The sequence below is a fragment of the Pteronotus mesoamericanus genome, unplaced genomic scaffold, assembly GCF_021234165.1.
Source record: "Pteronotus mesoamericanus isolate MK-2021 breed Mesoamerican mustached bat unplaced genomic scaffold, CSHL_Meso_final contig_269, whole genome shotgun sequence".
Lineage (NCBI taxonomy): Eukaryota > Metazoa > Chordata > Mammalia > Chiroptera > Mormoopidae > Pteronotus > Pteronotus mesoamericanus.
This window is the reverse complement of record NW_026555114.1, coordinates 1,747,157-1,774,854: the sequence shown is the minus strand read 5'-3', so window position 1 is coordinate 1,774,854 and position 27,698 is coordinate 1,747,157. Positions and strand designations below refer to the sequence as shown.

The window sequence follows — 27,698 nt, the reverse complement described above, 5'->3', positions numbered from 1 at the left end:
TACTTGTCAATAGACATTTGAATTGTTTCCCATTCTTAGCTACTACAAATATAGCTACAGTTAAATTTTGATGTATGAGTTTTTGTACAGACACATGCTGTCATGTTTCTTGGTTAAATACTTAGGAGTGAAATGGCTAGGTCATATGGTAGGTATGTGTTTAATGTTTTTAAAAAACTGGCAAATTGTAAGATTCCATATTTCCAACAGAAGTGTATGAGAGTTTCAGGTACTGTGTGTTCTTGCCAAGACTTGGCAAAGTTGGTATTTTTAATATTAGACAACCTCATAAGTGTGTAGTGGTATTTCATTAACATTTTAATTGGCAATTACCTAATGACTAATGATGTCAAACATCTTTGCATATGCATATTTGTCATCTGTGTTTCCTCTTCAGTGAAATCTATTCAAACCACTTGACCAATTTTTTATTTTGTTGTTTGTTTCTTATTATTGAGTTTTTACTTATTTACATATTCTGGATAAAAGTCCTTTATCAGTTATGTGATTTGAAAATACTTTCTTCCAATGCATAGTTTCCATTAATATTTTCACCCAGGGTGAAAGATTCCATTAATAGCATCATTATAAAAATAGATGTTCTTGAAGTCCAAATATCTTTTTTTTTTCATGAACCACACTTTTGGTGTTGAAACTAAGAAACTAAATTTTCATCGATTTTCTCCATTGTTTTTATGTAACTGATTTCTACTTTGATTCTTCTTCTAGTTTGTTAAGATGGGAGCTGAGGTTATTGATTTGAGATCTTTCTTCTTTTCTAATATTATAGGCATTTAGTGCTATAATATCCCTCTAAATACTGCTTTGGTGCATCCCACTTTTTTTTTCTTTAACTGAGAATGACATTTTATTTAGTCACTTTGTTTACAACCGAAACAGTGGGAAATCAAAATTAATATTCTTGCCCGTGAGCTTCTTGCAGACATCAGAAAGTTTCAACCTTGTGTTCCACATTGTTCTGCTGGATTTTATCCAAATGGACCTTTGTGAGTCAGCCGCCATCCAGTTTTGCACAGATTCTTTTGACCACAGCTTCACTTGGGAAAACCAAGTCTTCCAGATGCATAGAGTGTGTGGCTGTCAGAGAATGGCTGGTGGGGGCTGCTTTTGCTTGTTTGTATGGCTTTCCTGAGTTGGCCTAGGCAGAATTCTCCTTCGAGTAACAAAGACAACATGCTTCCCACTGAACTTTTTCTCCAACTCATGTGCAAGCCAGACTTGGATTTTCTGGAAAGACTTCAGTTGACCAGAAGCAAAGATTATAATAGCTTACTAACAGCCACCAAATTCAATTTCCTTTGCCGCCATGATATTCAATTCCCATAGCTGGGCATCAAGGTCTGAGTTCATCTCCTGCTCCATCAAAGCCTGGGAGACGCCACATGCAAAACTGGACGGCTTGATCTTGGTGCTTAAACTGAACGCGGCCCTCTCCTCAGTGAGCGGCAGCCTGAGAGGAGCTGCATCCCACAAATTTTGATATGTAGTGTCTTAATTTTCATTCAGTTCAAAATAATTTTTATTTCATTTCTTCTTACATCCATGATTTATTTAGAAGTGTTTCCAAATACATATTTGGGAATGTTCGCAAATATTTTGTGGTTATTGATTCCTAATTTAATTGTAGTATGGTCAGAGAACACATTTTGTAGGATTTAAATTCCTTAAATTTATTGAGGCTTGCATTATGACCCAGGAAATGGATTATCATAGCAAATATTTTGTGTGCACTAGATATGAAGATAGATCTCAGGTGATGGGAGGTTTATATATATTTGTAGATATATATGTCAATTATATTAAGTTGGTCATTAGTGTTATTCAAGTCTTCTTTATATTTGATGATTCTTTATCTAATCTTCTATCAGTTATTGAGAGAGGGCTGTTGAATCTTCAACAATAGTGTGCGCTTGCCTAATTCTGCCTGTAGTTCACTTTTTCTTTCATATGTTTTGAAGCCCTACAATCAGGTATGTAAACACTGAGATTTGATAGTCCTCTTCATGAAAACACGCTTAACATTATGAATAACCCCTTATTCTATAATATTCTTTCTTCTGAAGTCTACTTTGTCTCTTCATATACCCACTGCTGCTTTTTTTTGGATTAGTGTTAAAATAGTATATTGCCATTTCCACCCCTTTACATTTACCCTATTTGTGTCTTCATATTTAAGTGGGTTTCTTGTAGGCAGTATATAATTGAATCTTCCTTTTTTTATCAAACTTGGTAATTTCTGTTTTATAATTGGGTGTTTAGGCCATTTACATTTAATATGACATTGTATATGGTTAGGGTTCCATTTATCACCTTGCTATATTTTCTACTTGTCTATATGGTTTTTGTTCACTTTTTTCTTTGTCTTCCCTGTAACTCCTTTTGGATTCATTACACATTATGATGATTCATTTTATCTAATTTTTTTTGGCTTATTAGCTATATAACAATTTGTTATATTGATGGTTGTTTCAGGGTTAATATCATATATTTTGTAACTTATCAAATCTACATTTACAGAATATTACACCACTTCATGTACAGTGTAAAAAACTTACGATGTTTTTTTCTTTTATCACTGGGTTTAAGCAAATTGATTATGACATGTCTCGCTTTCAAGCTTTGTTAGGCAGTAGAATCAAGGAGTTTTCCCCCACTGTGGAGGCAAAACACTTGTGAGCATTCTCTCCATTTGCCTATAAATTATGAGATTTTCCTCTCTGGCTGGTGGGAACAGAACTATGACCAGCCCTGTGTTCCACTCAGATCCAATGATTGTTCCCTCTGATATTTTTGGAGGACTATTTCCTGGACCTTGGGTAGTTTTTCATGTGCGCAGCTGACGGATGGTAGGATATCCTCTGCAGAATTTTAGGGCTCTCTATCTGTGCGTCTCTCCCTTCTGTGGTACTCTGTCCCATGAATGATAGACACCTAGGCCTCCCCAAACTCCCAGCACCTATTCCACTCTGAAAGACTGCTCTGCTCCATCTGGGTTCTCCTTCCTACAATATGCACTGGCAATGGTCCAGGACAATTGTAAGATGCACTTCATTTGTTTCCCATCTCTCAGGGATCACTGTCCTTAATCGCCTGATACCCAATAACTTAAAATATTGTATCACATAATTGCCCAGAGTATTTGCTTCGGGTGAGATGGTTAAGTCTGGTGCCTGCATTCATTGTCTTACTTGTAAAATTCTATGTATGCAGTAACCGCTCAATTAATGCTTAGAAAATGAATGTTAATTATTTCACCTTCATTGAATCAACTTACAGAAATTGAAAGGAACAAAATCTATTTTAAATGAGATCAGCAAAAAATTGTCCTATCCACAAATAGCCTTTAAAAAATTTCAATTCATCATATTATCACTAATACAAATGTCTGCTTCTCAAATGGTCTTTTAACATCTGTATAACAAATAAACGAGTATATTAATTTTTCGGATTTTGTATTTATTTATGAAGATTGGTTTTGAGAGACTCTAAAGTACATGGAGGAATCCTTAAAAGACTGCTGTCTCATAGCACAGGTAGGTTATCCATCAACAAAACTACAAAGGAAGCTATTATACTTTTGTGCAAAGGGCTGGATATGTAAGATTGTATCTTTATTTTAAATTTCATAAAAATCATTTAAAGTGGTTTATCATTTTGCTTCAAGTGAAATACTATAAAAGTCATCTAAAAGTAGGCTTATTAGAAATTTATGAGCAAAACAATGTATACTGTCTAAACATAGGAATGAAATGGGTATTACAATTATTGCAAAAACACTTCTTGACAGTAAGGTCTTAAGAATTAAAACAGCCCTGGCTGGTGTGGCTCAGTGGATTGAGCGCCTGCCTGTGAACCAAAGGATTGTCGGTTCTATTCCCAGTCAGGGTACATGCCTGGGTTGCAGACCAGGTCCCCAGGAGGGGGCACTTGAGAGGGAATCAAACAGTGATGTTTCTCTCCCTCTCTTTTGCCCTCCCTTTCCCCTCTTTCTAAAAATAAATAAATAAAATATCTTTTAAAAAATCAAAACAATACATCCCAATTTTTAGTAGTGTTAGCTGAGAGCACAATTGGAGTTCCTGTATATTGCTCCCTAAAAACAGATGATGGTTTTAGATGATTAGGTTAAGAACAGGCCTCCTGCCTAATCTGCCTGTGGATGACAACATCTGTAACCACACATATCCTGAGGGGTGAAATTTCCATTTTGGGGCATTAGGAAACTAGGCAAAATGACCAGAAATCAGCTTACGCTACTCTCAATCTTTCAACATCATATATTACTTTAGGACATTAACTGAAGTAAACAAAAGTCATTCCAAAACCAACCTATATTGTAATTAGAATATGAGGTATGGGAAGTTATATTTACAATGACTATATGCCCTCAGAAGAAGTTAATGAACTGAGGCTGACCTTGATCGTTGACTCAGATCCTGTAGCACAGGGCAGTACCTGCTCCCTCTCCCACATTTGCCAACCTCTGCTACAACAGTAATAAATTTACAGTCTTGATCTCTCAAGCATATCATACATTTCTTGATCTATCATTAAGCCTCAAACTTGTGGCCTAATTAAATTACTAAGGAATGGCACTTTGGAATTCTAGACTTTGGCAGGAGAAAACTAAGAGATAAACATGTGAATAAAGTGAGAAAATTAGGACCTACTCTCCATGTAGTCATTAATGATTCAAAGTGACTATTCAAAATAAACTAAATTTTATTTGATTGCCTTCTATATTTGCTATACACAAAATGCTGTCAAACCATTTCTGCAGTGTGGTGGTTAAGTGATAAATGCATTAACCAAATGCAGGAAAAGGAAGAAATAGAAAAGGCTCAAGGGACAAGACAGATCCACATGATAGGTGTAAACAGATTGATGTCTAGGAGTCATCAGGATCTTCCAGAGTGTAGGCATTACTTAGGAATGCTTAAAAACACTGATGGCACGCTTGCTGGTGTGAGTCAGTTGGTGGGAGCATCGGCCCATACACCAAAAGGTTGGGGGTTTGATTCCTGGTCAAGGCACGTACCTAAGTTCTGGGTTCCATACCTGGTTGGGGTGCATTATGGAAGGGAGCCAATCGATGATTCTCTCTTACACTGATGTTTCTCTCTCACTCCTCTCCCTTCCTTTCTCTCCAAAATCAATAAACCTTTTTTAAAAATACTGATGGCAAGATTTCATTTCTCTCTCAAAAATCTACGGTCAGGGACAGAGCCTAGTTTAGGCAAGAGACAGGCAATGAAAGGATCTGAATTTGAAGTCTAGATACGGCAATATTTTGCTATAGAAATTTAAGCCTATATATTAATTTTGCTGAGTTTTACCTTCTATTAAGGTGGTAGGACTAGATAAGGGCTCTAACAATGTTACAATTCTAAGACTATGATTCACCCTTCCCTGAATACAAAGCACTTACTATCTGTACCATTAATTTTGCAATCGCTAATATAAGGCCTTGTGGCATTTCTTCATCTTGGAAGTACTTCAAATGCATTCATGCCTCACTTTCCCCAACTAAAGCTCCTTGAATTGAGAAGGGAATGAAGTTTTCTCAATTCAAGGAGCTTTGAACATGGCCAAGAACACGGTAAGGATTCAATAAAACTCTACCTATTTCACAAAATAAGAAAATGCTCAGAGGGCTGTAACCTAGCATTTAAGGCCCTATCACAAATTGCCTTTTAACTTGAAGTTGAATGTCTCTTGTGATGAAATTCTCAATTATATAAGCTTCTTTAGAAGACAAAAATTTGCTATGAAAGAATACAAGTTTGTTGAAAGGAGCTCCTGGGGAAGGCCTTTTGTTTTGCAAGGATGAAAAGGAACTGAGCAGGAGCATCTTCTAAACTAGTTTATCAGGAGACTCAGTTTCCTTTGTTCATTGAGAAGCCGAAGTAGCAATTACCTACTTAGCTATGATCATTACTATCACAATGAATGAGGCAGTGTCACAGGGTAGAAAGACAGTGTTTAAATTTACAGAACCTCAGTTTAACTGCCAGCTCTAACACTTGTTACTAAGCTGAAAGTACTTAACATCTCTAAGCCCCAGCATACTCATCTCTAGAATACAAAATGATTACTGCCTGAGTTCTTTCAAAGATTGAGGCAGTATAAGTGATGAGTTCTCTATAAATTAATGTTTTTTTTTTAAATCGCATAAATGCCCCCCAGAAATAGGTGTGGCCAAGTTAAATAATGGTAGGCAGTAAGGCTAAGTGATTTTCTGGAGAGTATCTGAGTTCCTGGGTGTTTGTTATAATTCCTTGGGCTCCCAGGGCTTTCTTTGGGAGAAAAGTCTGTAATTTGCCTTTCAATCTGAATGCCCGTGTAAGGTGTATGTGATTCGGCATTCTCGAAACAGATCATAAAGGCGGTCCATACAGGATATAACATGTTGGGGTTAGCAGATCATTCTTATTAATGAAGAGGCAACACATCTATCATAGATTGATACAAACATTCAAGGAACTAGAAAATAATGAAGTATGCCTATACAAAAACTATACTGAACATAATTGGAAATTTCTTTGATGAGTTAGATGAGACAGTTCAATACTGTGACTCTGTTTCAGAATCACTATACACATAATTCCATGGTATTTTTATTGCCTCTAATAAAGGTTTTATAAATCTCCCAAGATTGATGCCCCCAACATTTTTTAAAAAACCTCTCATATCCTTATCATTAATTTCAGTGCCTAAAACCATGGTTCCGTCAATTAAATCTTCAGTTTATTTTAGTTTTATTTGTTCCTTTGACTCCCAGATAAATGGAATGCCATCACAATGAAATATTCTTAACCTATATTCCAGAAAGGACTCTGGAATGAAACCTTTAATTTAAACTAAGTAAAGAATCTAAGCAGCTCTACATTGGAATAGCATATTATAGCTATTTCTTTGAATCTAAAATATCTTGGTCAAATGTTAGGATAAAAAGAACTATCCCATCCCCTGATAGTTGAGAAGAGCCGATCCCCTAAATTATTATGTAGAAGAAACATCTTATTCAATGATATGTATCATGTGTGCCACAGTGTTTCACTCATATAATGGGAATGGCATCTACTCTGGTAAATATATTCTAGGTATTCACTATTATATTGAACAATATAATTGTGTGCAACCAAAATTTGCTGAATGAATGTGAATAGAATGTTGCCATGATCATTTACAAAGAGAAGACTATGAATAAAACTTACACAAGATATATACGTATATAATTTTTAAGGAAAAATACCATGTTGGTTCTCGTGAATGTCTCAATGAGAAAAGGCAGGAAACATTAAGAATGTAAGTAATACCCTGTTCCTTCTCATGTTCCATCGGGAGTAGTTCCTCAGGTTCCAGCCTTGGCTAGAGATACAGCTCCCCCCGAGGAGGGCACTATGACATGGAATCAGGTTCAGAAAGAGACACAGATCTCTGAACTGGTTTACTTATTATTTTTGTTTTCAGCAACAAAAAGCTGAAAACTGCAAAAAGCTATCAGAGAAGTCTGCTAAAATAAATGCAGAGTCCAAAAAAATCAGTGAACCATACCCATAAAGTTTATGACTGGGATCAGCGCAGTCTTGCCGCTGCACAACAGACCGCAGCGCAGGAAGGGCAGAGAGGAATTCCATCAGGACATCGCCAAATGCAATACAGTCTGTGTGCCTGTCCTTTGTCTGTAGCCACATACTATGAGAAAACCCTCTTTCTGTGGAGGCAAATGCACATGACGCATCTACTTGTGGGGAATAAAAAGAACCCCAGCTGTCAGGGGCACTTCTGCCATTCCACAGAGAGCTCCCCCTCACAAAGTGATTCCCCACCTGCCCCATCTCACAGAGAATCTGAAGCTTCCTGGGGCTCCCCCTTTTAGGGGACCCGTACACACTCTGAATGGTGGCTTCATACACAACACAGTCTGTTTACTTACTCAGGATATTTTCCAATAAGACACCTTCAATTTTTACTTTTAAAAACAGCACAGTACCAGGACATACACATATTGTTTGGGGTAGTAAAATCATCCACATTCAGACCAAACTTTATGTGCTATTAACCAAATCTGCAATCAGTCTGTAAATGTAAATCAGCTCTACATTTATCTGGCTTTGAAGCACACATTTAGGATTTCTTAGTAGAAGGAATCCAGTTGGTCATAGCACTAAACGTGTGCCTCTCCCCCTACAAAAGAGTGATGTAATTGAATTCTGTCCATCACAGCAGATCAGGGCTGCCCATCTCTATCCAGCGTGTTTGTAAAGGACAGGGAAGGCAGTACCGATAGTTTTCCAGAACAAGCTGCTAGTTAAATATCAGCTGAGGAGAATGAGTTCAACCAGCCAGACAGTGACTCAGGCACCATGAAACTAGATTTGCGGAGGCTGGCGTGCGTGTGTCGGGGGCAGGGGGGCGGGGCGGGGAGGGACAACCCTCACCAGCAACCACCCTTGCCCTCAGCTGACATCACCTTTCCAGATGGCTTGCTCAACCATTACTTAGATTGTTTCAAATAAAGAGATCGTCTGTTTTTTCTCTTAGAAATGTGTATACTGAGGTGCAAAGTGAAAGAAAAAAAAGACACAGATATAATCACATGACCAATCAAATATAGCCTAAACCAAGAGGCATATTTGGTGCCACTGTCTCTGTCTTTTAAAGAATAAATTGAAAAACACTGTGCTCCGTGATAATGAAATAAGTACAACTGCTTCAAATTAAATGCAACAAGTAGACCTTGTGATGTGACCCAAATCCATCCCAGGCTTTTTCTAAATTCCAAGTGCACCAAATCCCTCTTTCACAATATTTGATAAGAAATGTTTAACACTTTTCTTTTCATATATTTCCTGTAATTGTACATTTATAACAAAATGTGGATTTACTTGACAGCCAAACCAAAATGTTTCATTTTGCTCTTAGATTGCAACCCTTGCTGCTGAAATACAGTATACTAAAAACGAAATAACTTTTCCATTTTAATGTGGTTATAAGCTTCCTGCTAGGCAGCAACCTAATTGAGACTTTTGATGTTAGCTTTTTTAAGACATGCTATCCTTCATCATCTGCAGAGTATTTTAACTATAGATCTCTTGCAGTCTTCCCAAAGTTGACAGAGGGGAGGGGGATGGGGTGGGAGGAGGAAGGCCACTTTATCAAAGTCAGTGGAAATACAAGGTATTAATTATGTTAAATGAAGAAATATGGGCATTTGGTTACTTTTGTGGGTCAGAAATATTTTAATCTGTCGCTGCCAGCCAGCTGCCTCTCCCTGAACCCCTGTGCATTTATATCAGTTGCAGGAACACATCAAAGCTCGAAAACGTGAGGAAAGCAGCCACCAGCAGGGCCTTTCCCCATCCCCCACTAAGGTCACAATTTTAACTGGAGCGACCACAGTGTTATCCACAACGATCAGTAATAAGGCCATGACCTCTTTTTTTTTTTTTTTTTTAATATTTTGGAGTATAGACTTTAGAAGAGATGGTAAACATTTAGCCCAAAGCAATGACTTTTTAAAAATCCTAGTAAATAGAAAGTAAAACTTTTGGGATATTTAGAAAACAAACCGTGTGTCAATTGCTCCCAGTCAAAGCAGAGTTGGCTCCCACAGATGCAGCCGACTTCTAAGCTTTGCTAAATCGGCCAAGCACACTGTCCAGGAGCAGAGTTACAGGGCGGGGGGAAACATAGCTGTCGGCCTGGATGCCTGAACGCGTTTTATTAAAACAACACTTGGAAACTGTAGATACGAACAGCCAAGGAAGCCAATGGCAATTACATAAATGCACAGTATTTCTTACACGACCAGGGCAGAGACTTCTGCAAAGTTACCGAGTAACATTAAAAATCCACTCTGTAATGAAGTTTTTCTGATCAAGGAGTTAGATAAATTGTTAAGAAGTCAGGTCACTTTAATGTGCAAGAATTGTGCAAAAAAAGAAAAAACACGAATAAACAACAACCCTGCTTCAGACCATAGAAAGCAAATTTTTAGTAAACTGCACTTCCCTGCAATTTATTCATATTTTTGAGTTTTGTTTAATAGAGAAATTTTGGACAAATGTATTTATAGATAACACTACTTTCAATATATCTTTTTATGTGAATCATAGATATCTAAAACATTTTTTCTTCTACTTCAACTGTAGAAGATTTTCAAAGAAATTAATTTAACTATGGATACTAATTTAAAGAAACTAATCTTTTGCTTCAAATATACAGGCAAAAATAATTTATTTGTTCTACATTGGGTTCTGAGAGTTCTGTGGTAGATTTTTTTTTTAAGTAGGAATTAATCAGAATAAGGAACAAATAAACCATGTTTGTCCTGAACCTTACATTACATTACAGGTAGAAAGGGGGATATCTTTTAGGTCAAAAATACAACAAACAAAACACAATAACTAAGCCCACAGGACTGATGTGAAGAGACAAAGGCCCTCCCTTTGCCTGCCCCTGAAAAGAAACCAGTGAAGCCAAGGGCCTTTCACTATTGTTGAGTCATTCAAACCTTACTCAGAAGTGTGGGCTTCAGTATAGTTCTCCCTCCTCCTCAAGGATGCTAGAAATGCACAAGATTTCTGTATAAAGGTGTTCGTTACAGAGCGGCCTGTACCGTTTCTAATCTTAGTTCAACAAAAACTGACATATCATGCATCGGCTTACCAACTGGTTTTAAGTCAGGAATAAAAGGATTTATACCTGCATTCACCTGCGCCCACCTCACAATTTTCTCCCTCATTTCACATACTACTTCTTGGAATAAAAACGAAGTGGTAAGAAATTTTATCTTTGTTGATAGTTAATTTTTGTTAAAGGTAACAACTACCACCACCAGGAATTTAAAACTAAACCAAAAGAAACCTCTCTAAGCTGACTCTGGGTATACCTTCTCTGATACTGAACCACAGCAACATTCAATTTGGAAAATAAGCAGAAGTAAACATATTGATTTTGTGTTCCTATGTGTAATTCTTACTGAGTAATCAAAGGCAAAAAAATTCCTAGCTGAGACAGTGAAGACTATAACTCCATTCTCAGTCTTGAAAGGAGAAAATTTATGAATACATATGGATTCTTAAGTCTGTGCTTTAAATGAGAAAAATTATAGTTACATATATTTTGATTTGTTGATATTAAATTTTTTCAAGAAGTTACTTAAACTAATATAGAAATAATTTCCCCTGATATCTACAACATGAAAACACATGTCTGACAATAAAACAAGAATTTCATATCAAATTTCTGAGCTTTTAGCATTTTTGTTATTTGTTAACTTTTTTATTTGTTAGTATTTTGTAAGCGTGTAAGACCCTTATCGTAAACAAATGTAGCCAGACCAGCCCGGCTTTCCCACCAATGCCCAGACAGAACTCCTTTACTGGCACTTCCTCACCACCCCATGCGCTAATGCTTTCTCCCTTTAAGTAAATATCAGTATCAGTCAGCCAGCTATTTGTGCAACTTGAATTTCATTGTTAAAACACAAGTGTTGAAATTATTCAAATCTGGATGAAGACAGTCTGATATTTGATGAAATATTAATGCAATCTCTCTAATCTTAAAGTTGCACTACCAAAATGACCAACATTTATAATAGCTACACAAATTCAGTAAAATATATCTTAAAAGGTACAGCCTCATAGGTCTAACTAGATTTTTAAAATGACTCAGAGATTTAGCTTAACTACATGAAAGCAGCCAATGCTGGATTAAAACAAACACCAGCCACAAAAAGTCATGAAAGTATTCTTGTACGTTATCTAAAAAAATGACTGAAAAAGTTGGCATAAAGGTACAGAGATTAACGTGACAAGAGATTTGATGGGTCGTGCAAAGAAGAAATCATCTCCCAGAAGTTTGAAGGACTAGAGAATAAATCTTTCCCTAGATGTAGGAAAAAATATCTGAGTAAAAACAAAATATCCATGATTAAATAAAAGTTTAGGTAATTGAAGCTGACTAGCATTTTACAATATTAATGCTAATGGTTCATCTCAGCCTTGTTTGCATGTTTAACAGCTCCCATTTAAAAAAAAAAAAAAGACTTGTATGCAGGAAGGAGAAGCGAAGGGGAAAGTAAAGTCATACATAGTAAGGATGCAGACAGAAGAAATATCAAATCAGCCAGAAATATACAATAGCAGTTTCCAATGTTGGGCCAGGAAATAAGGTAGTTAGAGAAAAGTTGCAATCAAAAGAGAAAACACTTTTAGGAAATGGCAGAATTAAAACAGAAGTAGATATGTAAAATAGATGAATGAAGACAAGGTCTTCCTGCACCAAGGGAGTTGTTTAGGAGAAACAGTGTCCGTTTGTGGCCAGCGATAATACTTTCCATTCAATAGAGTTTGCAGCTTGCTGATTCATATGATTGCAGGCTGGCGCCCTGCTGGCGAGCCTCTCCACTGAAATTAAATCCACTCTCTTCAGTTATAAATTATAATGCTCTATAAACAACACTCCCATTGGGAATGGGGAGAGAGAGAGGAAGAGAGGAAGAGGAGAGGGAAGAGTGGAAAAAAGAGGGAGGGAGGGAGGGAGGGAGAGAGGAAAAGAAAGAGCCAGAGAGGGAGAGCGTTTCTGCATAGTCCACTCACTGTTCAATGTTCTGTTCTTCTGCAACAAACAGGGAGAGTAGGTCTTGCACAGATAGCACGCCCACACTGTTTGATGTGGGGCCCAGAAAGCAAAATGGGATAGCAACGTGAGTCTACGAGGAAAAGACTTAGAAATCAATGAGTATGCAAGAAGAAGAAAAGATGAAATAGGTTTTATACATGGATTTTTTTCCCCAAATACTTTATTGAAGGTATCTCTAGAGTCCCAAGGGAAAATGAAAATAAGATAAAATTCTTGATTCCAGTTAGATAAATTAGATCTACATATTGTGCATCTTTTGATAATCCAAATGCTCGGGAAAGCAAAGAAAACATAGAAAAGTAAAGATACAAATAATCAGGTAAAATGCTTCAGAAATACAATTTTTGCTTTTTATGAATATCTATTTCAAAATTCAGTGTTACATTTATAGGAAAATGATACCTCAATTTTTCCATGTTGAAGAGGGTTTGTGTGTGTGTGTGTGTGTGTGTGTAAAGGTGGTTAGAAAAGGAAGGGGGGAAAAGCAAATTTTCAGTTTTGGCAATTAGCTGAATAACTCAGGAAAGAGCCTATCATCGAATTGGTTTGAATGCGCCAGTTTCAGGGTAGGAACTTATATCTACATTTCAGGTTTCTTTTGTTTGTGAGAATCTCTTTAAGGAGGGATTTATACCCCCAAAGCAGGGTAGAAACAAGTATTATCAGATGCTAATTAATATTCCAAAGACTCATATCCACAGGTTACTTATCAACTACAGAAGGACACAGTTCCCTATGAAAAAACACCTTTGAAATTTCTTACCAAATGATGAACCTGGACATAACCATGTGAGGGGAGACAGAAGATAGAAGGGAAGAGGTAGGCAGAGAAGGAAGCCCGGTCAAACCTAGGTTTGCGTGTGGTTCAGGAGAGGCAGCGACCTACAACATCCAACATGCATTTCAGGTGAGAACACCCCAGGAAAACGAAATCCTCCACAACCCACAGACTTCTATTTCTCTATCTCACTTAGGCAGGCAAAATATTACTCTAATTTCCTCCCAAAGTAACAAGGTAAAAGAAAAACACCAGATTTCTTTCTGCTCAAGTCAGAGAATGAAGAGGAAAAAGAAAGGTAACTGAGATTCCAGCGTCAGACCTTAAGTGGTTGTACTCAGCTGACTCCCAAGCCCCGAGAAAAAGACCTTTAACATGGAAACACTGACCCAAACCTCAACCAAAGACTTAGATATAGAAACAACTCAGATTTATCTGCTTTTTTTTTTTTTTTTTAATGTATCTGGCTGGCCCTCTCTGTCCCTCTGCTTCTGGTTGTGGTGCATACCAAGTAAATTAGGTGAATCTCAGCAAACGCTTTTCTGCCTTTGAATGCCTGGTGAGCTTGTTGGGAAAAGTCACTTAAGTCACTTAAAACAATCCCATGAAAAGTAAAACTCAATTCTGAAATAAGAGTATAACTTAGAGCTTAAAAATAAATTAAATAAAGGAAACATTAAAAGATAAATGGAGCAGGATGCTCTGTGGCTGAGGTAATCTGAGTGGAAAGGGAAGAAGGAGGGTTACGTTAATAAATGATTAAAAGGCCTTAACAAGGGCCTATCAGGTTGACCAGGCAAGCATTCTTCTCCTCGGCTCCTCCTCAAGACCACCTTTTTCACATTTGTTCTCAGTGCTGATCAATATGGTTTTCATTTGCTGATTTCCATAATGCCATATGGGGTCTGCCAGGCTGACACAGAGAAGCCAGCGAGAGCTGAAGTCATTGGAGCGTCCTCGCCTGCATGACTGTCGCCGGCTCACCAAATGCCTGTTATCTGAAAGCCAATATTTTTCTTTGCTTATTCACAAATACCAGAGGTGTTTGCCCCTAGACAGATGTAAAAACTCAGCCTTGGGTGGCAAATTTAAATTAAGAATCATGTTCAATATCACACTTTTTCTGTAGCTTTTTTTTTTTGGAGGGGGGAAAGGCTATACTTAACCTGTAATTTAAGTTTGATTAAATAGAGAACACAAGATCTAGGTGTGAATTATCCATTTCTGAACACAAATGCTCACCTCTGTTGACAAAGCAATAAATCACAAAGAATAAAGCACAAATTCTTTATGATGCCACTGAACCCTAAGGACATATTTATTGCCCCAATTCAAGTTTTCCTATAAATACATTGATTTAGTTGACTCACTACTATTTGTCTCTGATAACTTTTGCCAAAATTCATATCAAACTATATGTTTATTAATTTTTTACTGTCAAAGTTTCTTTAATCTGTGCTCTAGAATGGAGAAACAATTTTTTTTTAATCACATGTAAGCTTCTTATACTTTTTTTCCTCATTGTATAGCAAAATAAATCTGTGGAGGTCATTGTACACAAATGAACTCTACACAAACCTTCCACGATGCCTGACATGTCCCTTCAAAAGCCTCTGTTTTGTTTATTGGTCATTTTTCCAAACCCGAAAGGCAATTTCAAGGAAAAGTGCAAAGAGGAACACATTGCTGAAATGAATTATTTTGTCTTTTGCAAGCCAAAAACCAAACAAAACAATAGCAACAAAAAAACACTGTATTTAGCATTCAATCAACAGAATATTTCAAACTTAGATTTTAATAATAAAATTATATTTGGTGCCAATACCTTTATTCACAATAATTTTTATTATTTTTTATTAAAGAATAAATATCCCAGTTATTAACCAAAGTCATATTTTAGTTTCTCAAGAATATTAAAGTTGGTGGTGGCAGTTTTGGCCCAGAACTATAAAAACAAAATCTCAGAATTTTGCCAAAAAATCTCTGAGTTCTCCCCAAAACGTGAGTGTGTCATGGCTGAGTCAGCACCCAAAGTTTTATAAATAGTTTTATCTCCAAATACTGTATTTGCTCCAACTCTCATTTCACCATCTCTGCTTTATTACATAAGTTTTTTTTTTCCTTTTCCTCCCCTTCCTACTTTCCTTCCTTCCTTCATGTCTCCCTCCCCTTTTTATACATGGTCAACCAGCAAAGGGCATGGCTGGCTCAAAACAAAACAGAACTAAATTAAAGGAAGACAGTGGGAAAAATATCTAATGGAAAGGTCCTTCAAGAGAGCAAAGTGGCCCTTGGAGATGAACACCAGGCTTACCTTACTCAGCCCTTTTGCTTCCCGTCTCTTAAAGAGTGGATTGCGGTCTGATTATTCTCCTTTCTCCTAATTCCTTTACCGACAGAGAAAGGATACTAATACCATGAGACCTTTACACTGTCTAGTTTCAAAACATGGATTGTTCAGTTTTTTTGTTGCCATTGGTTGTTAATTCCTTTGGAAAATGCTAGCAGATTCTACCCACAAATGGGAAAATAAAAATTCAGACATCACTGTGTTACTAGAGAATCTTATAAATGCTGTTGAGTTCTGATATAAAATTTAATGAGGTAAACAGTGAAGTCTAGCAGAAACAAGAAAACAATAAATCAATACCAGGATTCTAAGGACATACAATTGTGGAGAGAATGCATTTCAGGAACCTTTCTCTGGGGCTCTGAAATTTTTGGCTTATGGTAAAAGCAAGGAATAAAGACCATGTTAGTCTATCTAAAAGTACCAAGCTACTTTCTCTTATGAATTTCAAATTAAGTAAATAGGAAATGTCACAATATACTGGCGGGGTTGGTGAGGTCAGATCATTTGGGCACACAGTCATCTGTTTCTCTCTGATATTCATAATAAAAACAGTAACATAGTGAGAACACAGCAAGGGTAATCTTGCCTAGATATGAACCAGGGAGGAAGGAGTGGTAGTCTCAAAGTCCAGTGGAACTGGTGGCAGGCTACCCTACAGGAGATGTAGCTACTAACATTTTGCCTTCCTTGAACCGTAACTGCCACACTGAGAAGTAGGTCAGATTGGCACTCCCTACATGGTACCGTCATGGTAACAACAGGGTGGCCAGCATAGTGGAAAAGACTCTCACTCTCATAAAAGATGGATTCACAATCAGAATAGACTTCCAAAAGTGAGGGGAAGGGCAGGAAAAAGGCATTTGCTGAAGCAACAGCAAGAGAAAGATAGTTCCATGTACACTTGACAGAGAGGGGAGACAATTATTAAGGTTTTTTCGAGCTCTAGCGAGCTCAGGAGAATGCAGAAAATTGTGAATTACAACCACATGATAGAAGAAAAATTTTAACAGAAGGAAAGAAAGACATCATCTCCTGAGGTGTCCAGACAGCACAAATAACAATGGTTCAATAGTAAGTGGTTCCCGTACAGGGAAAACAAACCGTGTGGGAGGCTGTTTGTAGGTCTTTTTGTAGGTCCTTTGCCTCAGGTGGGTCAGGCTTACCTTTCCCTGCTCTCTGTACAGGCAGGTGTACCCACCAAACTAGAGGGCACCTTTCTCTCCAAAAGGAAAATGACCAGGCATCTACAAAATTGGGACAGTTGTCTTTTTGGTTCTTTTTTCAAACATAACCTCAAGATTTTACACTCTTCATCATAAGATGAAGCCTGAAGCTTGGAACAGAATCACCTGGCCCTCTCTCTCAGTTCAAAATGCTCACCCTCTCTCACCCTCCAATGCTCTCTGAGGTCTGCAGCTGGGCTCGCTGCTTTCAAACCTCAGCACCACCTTCTCTGCAGATTTAGCCTTTCTCAAAAAAATCTTATAGTTTTATAACTTGGTAAACTTGGTCTACCCACCACGGCCCCTCTACTTCTTGTGCGCTTTCCATGGGCACACAGAGGAGCCTAGCCCCTCTTGTACTGTCACTTTGTGGGGTTGGTGCTTGTCACGCTTCTGCCGGGAAGTTTGGTGGGTCTTCGGAACGCCCACCATGTTTCCAGGAGCACCATCAGCAGGGACCATTGTGGACTATGGCACCACCACTATATCCTGGAAAGAGTGCCTGGATGGAGCATTTGAAGTATGGATGCTGAAGGGTGGAGGTTTTTAGAAGCAATGAGAGGTATTGCAAAAGTCCTTAAACATGTTATCTTTTTCTTTCTTTTTTTTTTTTAAAGTAGTAGTAGTAAAATTTAAAAAGTAGGAGAAACAGGAAGAAGTCCGTAGCAGTTACAGTGGCAGCTCTGGTCACGTCGACTTAAGTATCAAGCTGGGAGAGTAGGTGAAATCCAGCGGCTCGACGTGGCTACACAGAGATCCACGGCTCACGGGCCTTATCATCAGCAGAGATTTACTCTCCTCTAACTGGCCTCCCAGAGAACTCGGAACTACAAAAGAAGGTTTGAGCAAGGGTGGAAACCAAGGTCTTGAATAGTGGAAGGATTTATAGTCAAGTTTAGCAAGTGAGAAATGAAACAGTGAGGTAAGTACGTTATTAGTAAAGCTAAGGTCAGGACCAGGTCAGGATGGGTTAAGACAGAAGAGCCCTGTCACAAGCTCCAGAAGCAGCCCGGATGGCTCAAGACATTTTCCACACGCCTCAGTTTCCTTAACTGTAAAATACCCAGTAACCAAATCTAATTTTTAAAACTGATACAAATGAAATCTAAGTGTAATCAATAAGTGTGAATTAATGAGGAGAGTTGAGAAATAGGTCTGTTGAAGGCAGACCACGGACGACTTATTTTATTTCTTGATCTAGTGTAAATACTACGTTGGTAGCAGACTTTCTATTTCTAAGAGCAAATAGGGCTCTATCACACATCTTGTATGATTGTTCCCACTTTTCAGTCCACGTGGGTGGTGGTTATTATTTTTAATGTATTCCTACTTCAGTAAGTCATAAATAAGCTTACCTATTCAAATGACCACAATAAATGATGAGAACTAGCACGCCGACCCATAAGCAGCAAAGACCCAGAAGGCAATGCTTAAAACATAAATTGCCAACAGCAACCTGATCAGGTTTCATAAATCAGGGCAGCAATGGCCCTAAAGAGTGGGAATGAGAGCTCCAGTAATTGCAGCCTTCTGTCTGGGAGCATACTGTAAAAGTAGCCACAGTAAGCACTCCTCCTGACCAATCAATAGACTCCTATTAACCTCCTGGCCAATTACAGGATGATTGGCTAAGCAAACAAAGAATTATTGGCTGTTTAGTTGGGACTTTATTCAGGCCTCTCTCTTCCCCTGTTTCTCATTCTGTTCCTTCTCTCCTCCCCACCCCCTTTCCTGTTAGGAAAAAACATCTGCAAACACCTGATATTCATCTAAGGCTCTGCAGTTGTACAGTCTTGTTAAATTGTTACCACCTTTTCCACAAGCAGTTTTGGCAATTAACCTCATGGCCAGGGACTTCAAAGAAAACAACTGTTGAGTTTAACCTCTCTGAGCTACCATAGATTCTTTTATGATTTTTCCTGAAACACTTTCATCCAGAGGGGAAAAAAATGCAAACTGATAAAATTGATGTTTATTTTAATATTTGGTTAATTTATTAAGAAGACAAACGCCTCAGACATTTGCCATAATGTGGTGCACTCACTTCTCCAAGTCTCCACAAAGTGAGGTTTTATTTTAATTCACATTCCCCACACATGTGTGCTTCTCTGCTCTTCCACAAATCCTACATTTGCTGGAATCCCAGGATTTGATACATTTGACCCTCTCTTGCCCCTGTTCACAAATCTCTCATATGTTTCTCAAAACTGTTTAAAAGTTCAGAATGAAAAATGCATGTAAAATTAATGCTAAGAACCAGAGTTGCCATTAAAAATCTATTTTCATTTTATATTTTTACCCTCATAGATGCACTTTTTACTTTAAAAGCAAGGCTAATCCCCCACTCTCATGAGAATAAACTACTAGCAATAAAGATCAAAATATATGACCGAACAAGCAATACAATTCTTCTTGAGTAATCTTGTGGCCTAAGTGTTTCAATTCAATTTATGCTATGTAACCAGCTTTTTACAGCTGTATATAATAATAATAATAATGGGGCTGATCTTACCAGTTGAAGGCGGGTTTGTGGAGGTGTGTTAACTCCTTCAGGCCACAAAGTTCATACAGAACTTTACCAAAAGTGATTAAATATTTAGTAGATCCTGAGAACTACTGGTTTCTCCTCTTGCTGGCAAGGTCGGGCCTTGTAAAATTGCCACTAATACCTTTGCCACTCTTAGTGAAACCTGAAGAACTCGACAGTCAACTTAAGAGTATTTGTGAAGCTTTTCTAGAAGTATCATGAGGTTGAAATAATAAGTCTGTGGGAAAGGCGATAACGCGTTTGTTTGATATTTACAGCTACCAATACCTTCGTGTTATAATTAAGCGCCCCCCCCCCCATGCCATAAATAGCTCTTCTTTGGAAGATGACACTCTACAGTACAGCAATACATGATGTGATCATTTTGTCAAGGGCACTTTTCTGCCAGTACTACCCCCAGCACCACTCCCAGGAGTCTAGAGAGAAGAGGGGGTGCACAGTTTCCCTGTAGTTTTTGGAGTAAGTCAGCTCAGGGGTAGAATTCCACTTTTGCTACTTATTAGCTCTGTTCAAAGTGGGCAAGTGCAAAGAACTATACCTATCCTATAGGGATAAAAATGGGGTTGAGTATATAGTGTAAAAGTCACCAACTTTTATTTGGCTTGTACTGCTTTAAAAATCAGAAAATATCCATAAATATGTGAATTTCCTGTCTCTCTTGATTAAATAGGAGGTCTGGCAACGCCAAGCCCCCATTTCTGCAGTGGCAACGTGGACTGGAACAAGGGCAGCAACCCTGTTAAAATCACCTGTTAAAGGCAGGTGATTTGCTCTGGTCCCCGCCACTTAAACATGGTTACACAGTGCCCGAGTTTCTGAGTCCTCTATGAATAGTTTAAAATAGAGTTTGGAACAGCATCTGGTGCAAAATGTTTGGTACCTAGTGCTCAATAAAAGGTAGGTATTATAAGAACTACTACACCAAATAAAATTGATTGAAGGAGGTTTCATATATGTCAGATAAACATTTTATGCAGCAGAAACTATATCAAGCTCTGGAAATAATAATAACGGGAAAAAAAGAGCCCTGGCTGGTGTGGCTCAGTGGATTGCGTGCTGGGCTGCTGACTGAAGGGTCACTGGTTGGATTCCCAGTCAGGGCACATGCCTGGGTTGTGGGCCAGGGCCTCCAGTGGGGGGTCGGGGAGGCATGGCAGAGGCAACCAAACGATGTGTTTCTTGCTCTTTCTCCCCGGCCCCTCTAAAAAGAAATAAGTAAAATCTTTTAAAATATGTAAGTATTAAATAGTGACTACATATTTTTAAAAAAGAACTTCCATGTGTGCATGTGTATATTTGCAAGGTTTAGAATAATATATATATATATATATATATATATTATATTCAAAACCTTCCAAATATCTCTACTGACCTAAAATTCCCATAGCACTTTCTTTTCACAATGCTTCCCTGGAATTTAGCACCCACTATCTTGTATTGGTATTTGCATCCCCAACCAACACGTAGGCTCCTCAAGTGTGTACTCCCAAAGCATTGTTGAGAATATAAAAATACCACTTTGACAAGAACCATATGAGTTCACTCATGTGGGATATAAAACAGAAAGGAACAAACCAACAAAACAAACAAATCTACAGATACAGACAACAGTATGTGGTTACCAGAGGGGAAGGAATAGGGGGAGAAGATGAAGAGGGTTAAGGGGGTCAAATATATGGTGATGGATAAAGTCTCAGACTATGAGTGGTGAACATACAATGCAATATACAGGTGATGTATTATAGAATTTTACACATAAAATACATATAATGTTATTAACTAATGTTGCCGCAATAAATTTAAAAAAAAAAACCAACTTACTTATGAGAAAGACAATTAAAAAAAACAAACCTCTCCTTCAGGCAGTTGGGGAGTTGGCCAGTCTCAAACAAGGAAACAGGTGAGTTATTCTTAAGAAGAATACTTGTTGAGAGGTAGAAGTCTGTTTTATAGACTTTGATATAAGAAACACCTGTAATTAGGAATGTTGCATACGACTGACTATATGAATAAAAGTGTATGCAATGTTTTTGTTTTCTTTAGTAAATAAACGTACTCCTCTGAAATATTGTTTAAAATACCAATTTTCATGAACTTTACAGACAGTTCAAGAACAACTTCAATTCAGTGTAATCACACATTCTGGATTAGTGGGATCCAAATTAGGGTCTTGATTGCATTATCACCCAAAATCCCATCCTTTTACAGTGATTTTGAAGGTTACAGGAAAGCAATTGAAGAACAGAGTGGAAGAGCAAAGCCTAGAATTCAAATCTGCTTCTCTAGCTCAGGAGTCTACGGTTTTTACTTTAGTTACAGTTCCATGTTCAAAGCCACGAAAAAAACCTACCAGTTTGATTAGGTCATTTTAGACATCTGGAGAGAGAGAGCATAGAAATACACCAAAGAGGTCAGTCATTTTAAACAAGCTGTATTTGAAAGCAATTTTCAGACTGACCCACACTGGTACACAAAGTATATAAGTGACCCTGTGTGCTACGAAACAGTAATGTGCCAGCCGTCTGTCTGAGGCAGACGTTGCATAGAGACGAGTCCTCTGCAGAGGAGTCGAGGGGCTCTGGAGGAAAGGACAAAAATATGTCTCTCCCGAGAAGATAAAAGGCAAACTCAAATTCCAGGAGTATCTTAGAAGCAGCCAGGGAAGGTTTGGCAGTTTCTGCAAACAAGTGGCCTGGACCGAAATTTGTGAGGGAAGAAAAAAATGAAATATGTCATGTACATGAAGTTCAAATCAAACCTAAAACTTCCTCTGTCCACTCTTGTTAAGAGGACTTTCATATTAAACAGAACTCTCCAGAGGGGAAAGCGATTGCTGGTCATTCTCATTGCAGTATTGGTCTTTTTATTTCTTTTTAAATTTTATATTCTTTGTCAACCTAAGTAAAAAAAAAGCAGGGGATGCTGGGGGAAGGATATTTGTGCTGAACATTTAAGAACAATTTTACAAAGTAACATTGAATAACACAAGGGTCTGGTGCTATGCTGCACAGTTCAATGAACTCCTGCACAGATCAGCAAGATGGCTGGAAATGCCTCACTCCGTCTGTTTTTCATCTCCAAAGTCTGTGTACTCAGTAGAGTGTGAAGAGAGCCTCTCTTCTCTTCAGAACATTCTCCCAATGGTCCTGCCCCAACCCCCACTCCCTCTCTGTAGCCCCTGCAGCAGAGAACAGGAACTAGAGCAAATGCTTTTGTGAATTAAGAGATCTTGTGAGCGTAAATTTGGTCGGGCTGCTCCTTTCTGCAGGCCAGACCCCGCTGCTGCCCCAGGATGTGAACTGTCAGTTTGCATAGCTGGTGATGAGTTGCAGAACCATCAGCGAAGGTGAAGACGGCAGAAACAAGAAAGATTCAAGACTGGTGGAAATCATTTCACAAGGAAAATTTCAGCCATCAGTGGGAGGAAGCTTTGAAAAATGCTGCCATTTCCGAGTCAGAATGAAGGAAAAATTAAATTACTGCCGGTGAGGCGAGCCAAAGTTGCATCTCCCTCCAGGGAGAGTTTTGATAATGGTAAACATTTGACAGCTGGCCTGGAGTAGTTATCTTGTTCTAACAGTTGTTATGGTCTAAATGAATATTTCTGATAAGGAAACAGAAAGAAAAATTCAAGCACTTTGATATTTTTTTATGTTTGAAACCTCACGGTGGTGAGCCAAACAGGTTTACAGCAATTTGTCACTGAGGGGCCTCCTCAAAACGCTGTAATGACCCCGTGCTGGAAACCTCACCGGTGTTACTATTGCTGTTAATCTATATGAAGCTATTCTTTGATGTAAATCAACTTAGTAAGAAATTATCTTTAACCTTTAGCTTCCTCAGCCACTCCAAAACAACTCCAATAGCTGACATGGAGAAGTTAAGAAAATAAAGGGTTAATTAAAGAAAACTAAAAAGCTCAAGAACATGCAGAGAATGTCTGTTGTTAAAAAGCAAGTTTTCTAAACTATTGAGGATCGACCATTATAAAATTTTAATCTTGCACAGATTTTTATTATTTTATGAAGAACACTGGGCCAAGCATTTCCAAGAGGTAGCATAACTAAAGTAGCCAGCATTTTAAACTTAAAAAGGACAGCTTACGGGGTGCCGTATGGTTTTGTATCACCTGAAGATGTAGAGTTACCTGGAGGAGTATTCCACTATAAAACACCTGGTCAATTCCTATATATAGCATGAGAAAACAAGTATGATCTTGTTCCATCTGGAATGTTCCAGATCTTCACAGCATTGGATCTATGGTATCTAGACACACGTAGAAGGCTCAGAAGAGATGGGATGGAGTCCAAGAGCCTTATGTGGGTGTGCTGGTCACTGGGTCTTTAATGTATTTAAGTCCTGAGAATACTATATCCCTCTCTTAATCTTTTTTTTTTTAACTGAATTTATTGTGGGTGACATTGGTTGGTAAAATTATATAGTTTTCAGGTATACGATTCTATAATATATCATCTGTATATTGCACTGCATGTTCACCATCCCAGGTCAGGTCTCCTTCCATCCCCATTTATGCCCTTTCACCGTTTTCTACCCACCCCCGCTTCCCCTCTTGTAATCACCATACTGTTGTCTGTGATTTGAGGGGTTTTTCTTTACCTAATCCCTCCACCTTTTTCACCCAACCCCCTTAACCTCTCCCCTCTGACAGCTGTCAGTCTGTTCTCTGTATCTATGAGTCTGTTTCTATATTGTTTGTTAGTTTTTGTTCTTTAGATTCCACATGTAAGTGAGATCATATGGTACTTGCTTTCTCTGACTCGCTTACTTCACTTAGCATAACACTTTCTGGGTCCATCCATGTTGTCATAAAAAATAAGATTTTCTTCTTATTTACGGCTAGGTAGCAGTCCATTGTATAAATGTACCATTGCTTTTTTGTTTTTAAAATGAATCTACTTTTAAAAAAGACTATCACACTCCTCAATTCACTGTGCCTCTAACAACCTGTTCGATGGGTGTTTGCCAGTGCCCAAAAAGCAGGGGCAGCAGCAAAAGGCAAAGAGAAGAAAGGAATTAGGAAACTGTTCTCTGTACTAAACAAAGACACTGATTTCATTTTCAGAAACAATTTTATAAAATTTGAGCTTCACTTGCCTGAAATACAATTGGTATAATGTTACGCAAGCTCAGTAGTTAGTTAGCTTCAGAAACATTCACTGAACAGCTATTCTGTGCTACAGATGGAGGATTCAGTCTGAATCCTCAAGCGACAGGAAGGAACATCAGTAACGGGACTTGGCCGACCTGATTTGCAGGCATCCTATCTTTCTGTCACTTCTATACTTTAGAATGAATTTACAAGCTTTATGCCCTAACTAAGGGAAAATTTTACCCAAAGTCTTTTCCTATTTTTTCTTTAAAAAAAAATTTTTTTTTAATCTACCTTTATTCCTGTATTCGTGGGAAGTAAGAGTTTCATTATTTTTTCCCCAGGGACTCTGCCCTGTCTTAATATGAAAGTATATAAATCGATATTAAAGTATGGTATTTTGAGAATGTTTCAAAGTAAGGTCAAACTGGTGTTAAAAACCTACTAGTGAAGGCTAAAATAACAGTCTGGCTGAACAGCCTTAAGTGCAGCTGACTCCAATTACTAAGTACATCCTAGTGATTTTTTTTTTTAACTAACAAGAACAATGCAAGTAAGTCTTTGAGTTCAAAAATAATGTCAAAGAGAAGTTACTCGTAAGAGAAATTAAATAAATTATACCAGTGCTGAAGCCATATCGGCAGCTGACACTTAACTCCACTGTCGGCACTAGAAAAGTTGAGTTCTTAACAAATAATCAGAAAAAGAAATGAAGGACATTCTAAGAGGAACAAATCCTAGAAGAAAATGTTCCTTTTGACTAAAACATCCAAGAGAATTTTGCATAAGAAAACATATACATAATCCAATCACTACAAAATCATGAAAACAGTCCTTTCAAATAAAATTTTAAAACCATTATGGAGAATTTTGAGCATTCACCAAAATAGACAGAAAAATATAATACAACCCAAGCATCCATCACACAACCCAACAACTATTGAACCTTGGCCAGTCCTGATCCTTTCCCATCTAGTTCCCTCCTCCTGCATTATTTTGCAACAAATCCCAGATGTCATCAAATCAGACACAGTATGTGAGAAAACAGAGTTCTTCCAACTACATTATTCCAAACTCTTCCTGCCATCACCTCTACCCACAATCAATGTTTTCTGGTGATTAACTCCCTACTCCTCACCCTGAACAGGGTGTTGTTACTAGTAGTATTACTACCCAAGGCACTATGTGAATCCAGTTAAATAGAGACACCTCCCAGATGCACGGGACCTTAGCTTTACACAATGGCTGATGACCTCTATAAACCCCTGCATTCATAGAATTCTCTGAATCCTCTACACAAACATCCAACTCAGACCAGTGTTCATCCATGACCAGAACTGGGATTCCATCATTGGGAATCAAGGAAGGCACATGGGTCAAGAAAGCACAGTAAGCCCTTACTTAATGTTATTGATAGGTCCTTGGAAACTGACTTTAGGTAAAACAACATATGATGAAACCACTGCTACCATCGGCTGATTGATATAAATAAGAGGTAAGTTCCTACAGCATATTTCTGGTCACAAGAATATCACCAAACTTCTAAATAAAGACCCCCAGATACTTCTAATATTGAACATTGAAGTAAATGTGAACTATACATAAATTTAAGAGAGATTAATAAAAACAGATGATTTTCCAACCCACTTATTCCAGTTCAAGGTCACGGGTGGCCAGAGCCTATCCCAGCAGCTCAAGGCACAAGGAGGGAACCAGGACGCAATTCTATTGCAGGGCACACTCAAGCACACACCTACACTCATTCACACTTGGACAATGCAGACACACCAATTCATCTGACACACACAGCTTTGGGTTGTGGGAAGAAACCAGGGTACCGAGGAAAACCCACGCAGACATGGGGAGAACCTGCCAACTCCACACAGACAGTGGCCCTGACAAGGAATAGACATTTTTTTTCTTTCTCATCAGCATTATAACCAAACGATGTTGAACAAAATGATGTTATCCAAGGACCTGCAGATATCAGGATATCAGTTTCAATCACACGGACGTGGTTTTAAATTTGGCTCTCCTGATTATTATGTGTCCTTGGATAAGTTACTTAATGTATCTGAGTATCTGTCCACTTATCTCTAAAACTGGAATAATAATAACTACCTCACTTAATATTCATGAAGATTAAATGAAATAATATGTAAAGAGTGCTTAGCCAAGAAACTTGATAATAAATGCTAGCTCATTTTCTCAAATTAAGCAAGAGAATCCTTCATTGATAAATATCAATAATTAGAAGGGATGTGTATATGGGGAAAATGATAAAGTGAAGGAGGAAATGGGGTAAATGTACTCTATTTTTATAAATTGAACCTTCAACTAACTTCTTTGAAGAACTTGAGTATCTCAGTATAACTATTTAATGGGAACTTTCTCTAAGCATAATGTAAAACATAGGTGACTCAATCTGTTCATAACTGTCATTTCTTAAAAAGAAGTCAAATGTTTCATACACAAATGTAAAGGTCCTTGGTTGTAGAACGCAGTATTTACACACTAGCGTAGGGAGTCAGGGTACAGGGGGATGAATGTGAACCAGCCCAATCCATTTGCACAGGTGAACCAGACCGAGTAAAGCAAAGAGAAGTGATAGTATCCATAATGAAAAGTGGCAGTGGCAGCAATGGGTCTGTCACTTGGCTTCATGTCTGTGCCTTTTCAGTATTATACTTTTGGAAGAAATCACTCAAATGAATAAAGGGCATGGGGAGGCAAGCTTTTTGCTTCACATTTGTCAAGACACTTGTGGATTAGGACAAAATGTATCTTAAATCATGCACTATCAAACCACTACATTACAGTCTGGAATGTACCCAGTGTCATTCATAAGAGAAAGAACTGTCCTGGATGGTGTGGCTCAGTGGACTGAGCACCAGCCAGCAAACTAAAAGGTCGCCCCGTACGATTCTCTGTCAGAGCACACACCTGGGTTGCGGGCCAGGTCGCCAACTCGGAGTGTGAGAGAGGCAACCTATTGACATCTCTCTTGAGCATCA

General features: G+C 38.1%; 1 protein-coding gene and 1 pseudogene across 1 annotated transcript in view; both read right to left on the bottom strand.

Annotated features, from left to right (window-relative positions):
- BCAS3 (BCAS3 microtubule associated cell migration factor) overlaps nucleotides 1–27,698 on the bottom strand; it is a 475,802-nt gene that overhangs the window by 171,996 nt on the left and 276,108 nt on the right. The window lies entirely within an intron of this gene.
- On the bottom strand, nucleotides 541–17,488 carry LOC129071590 (40S ribosomal protein S7-like; annotated as a pseudogene).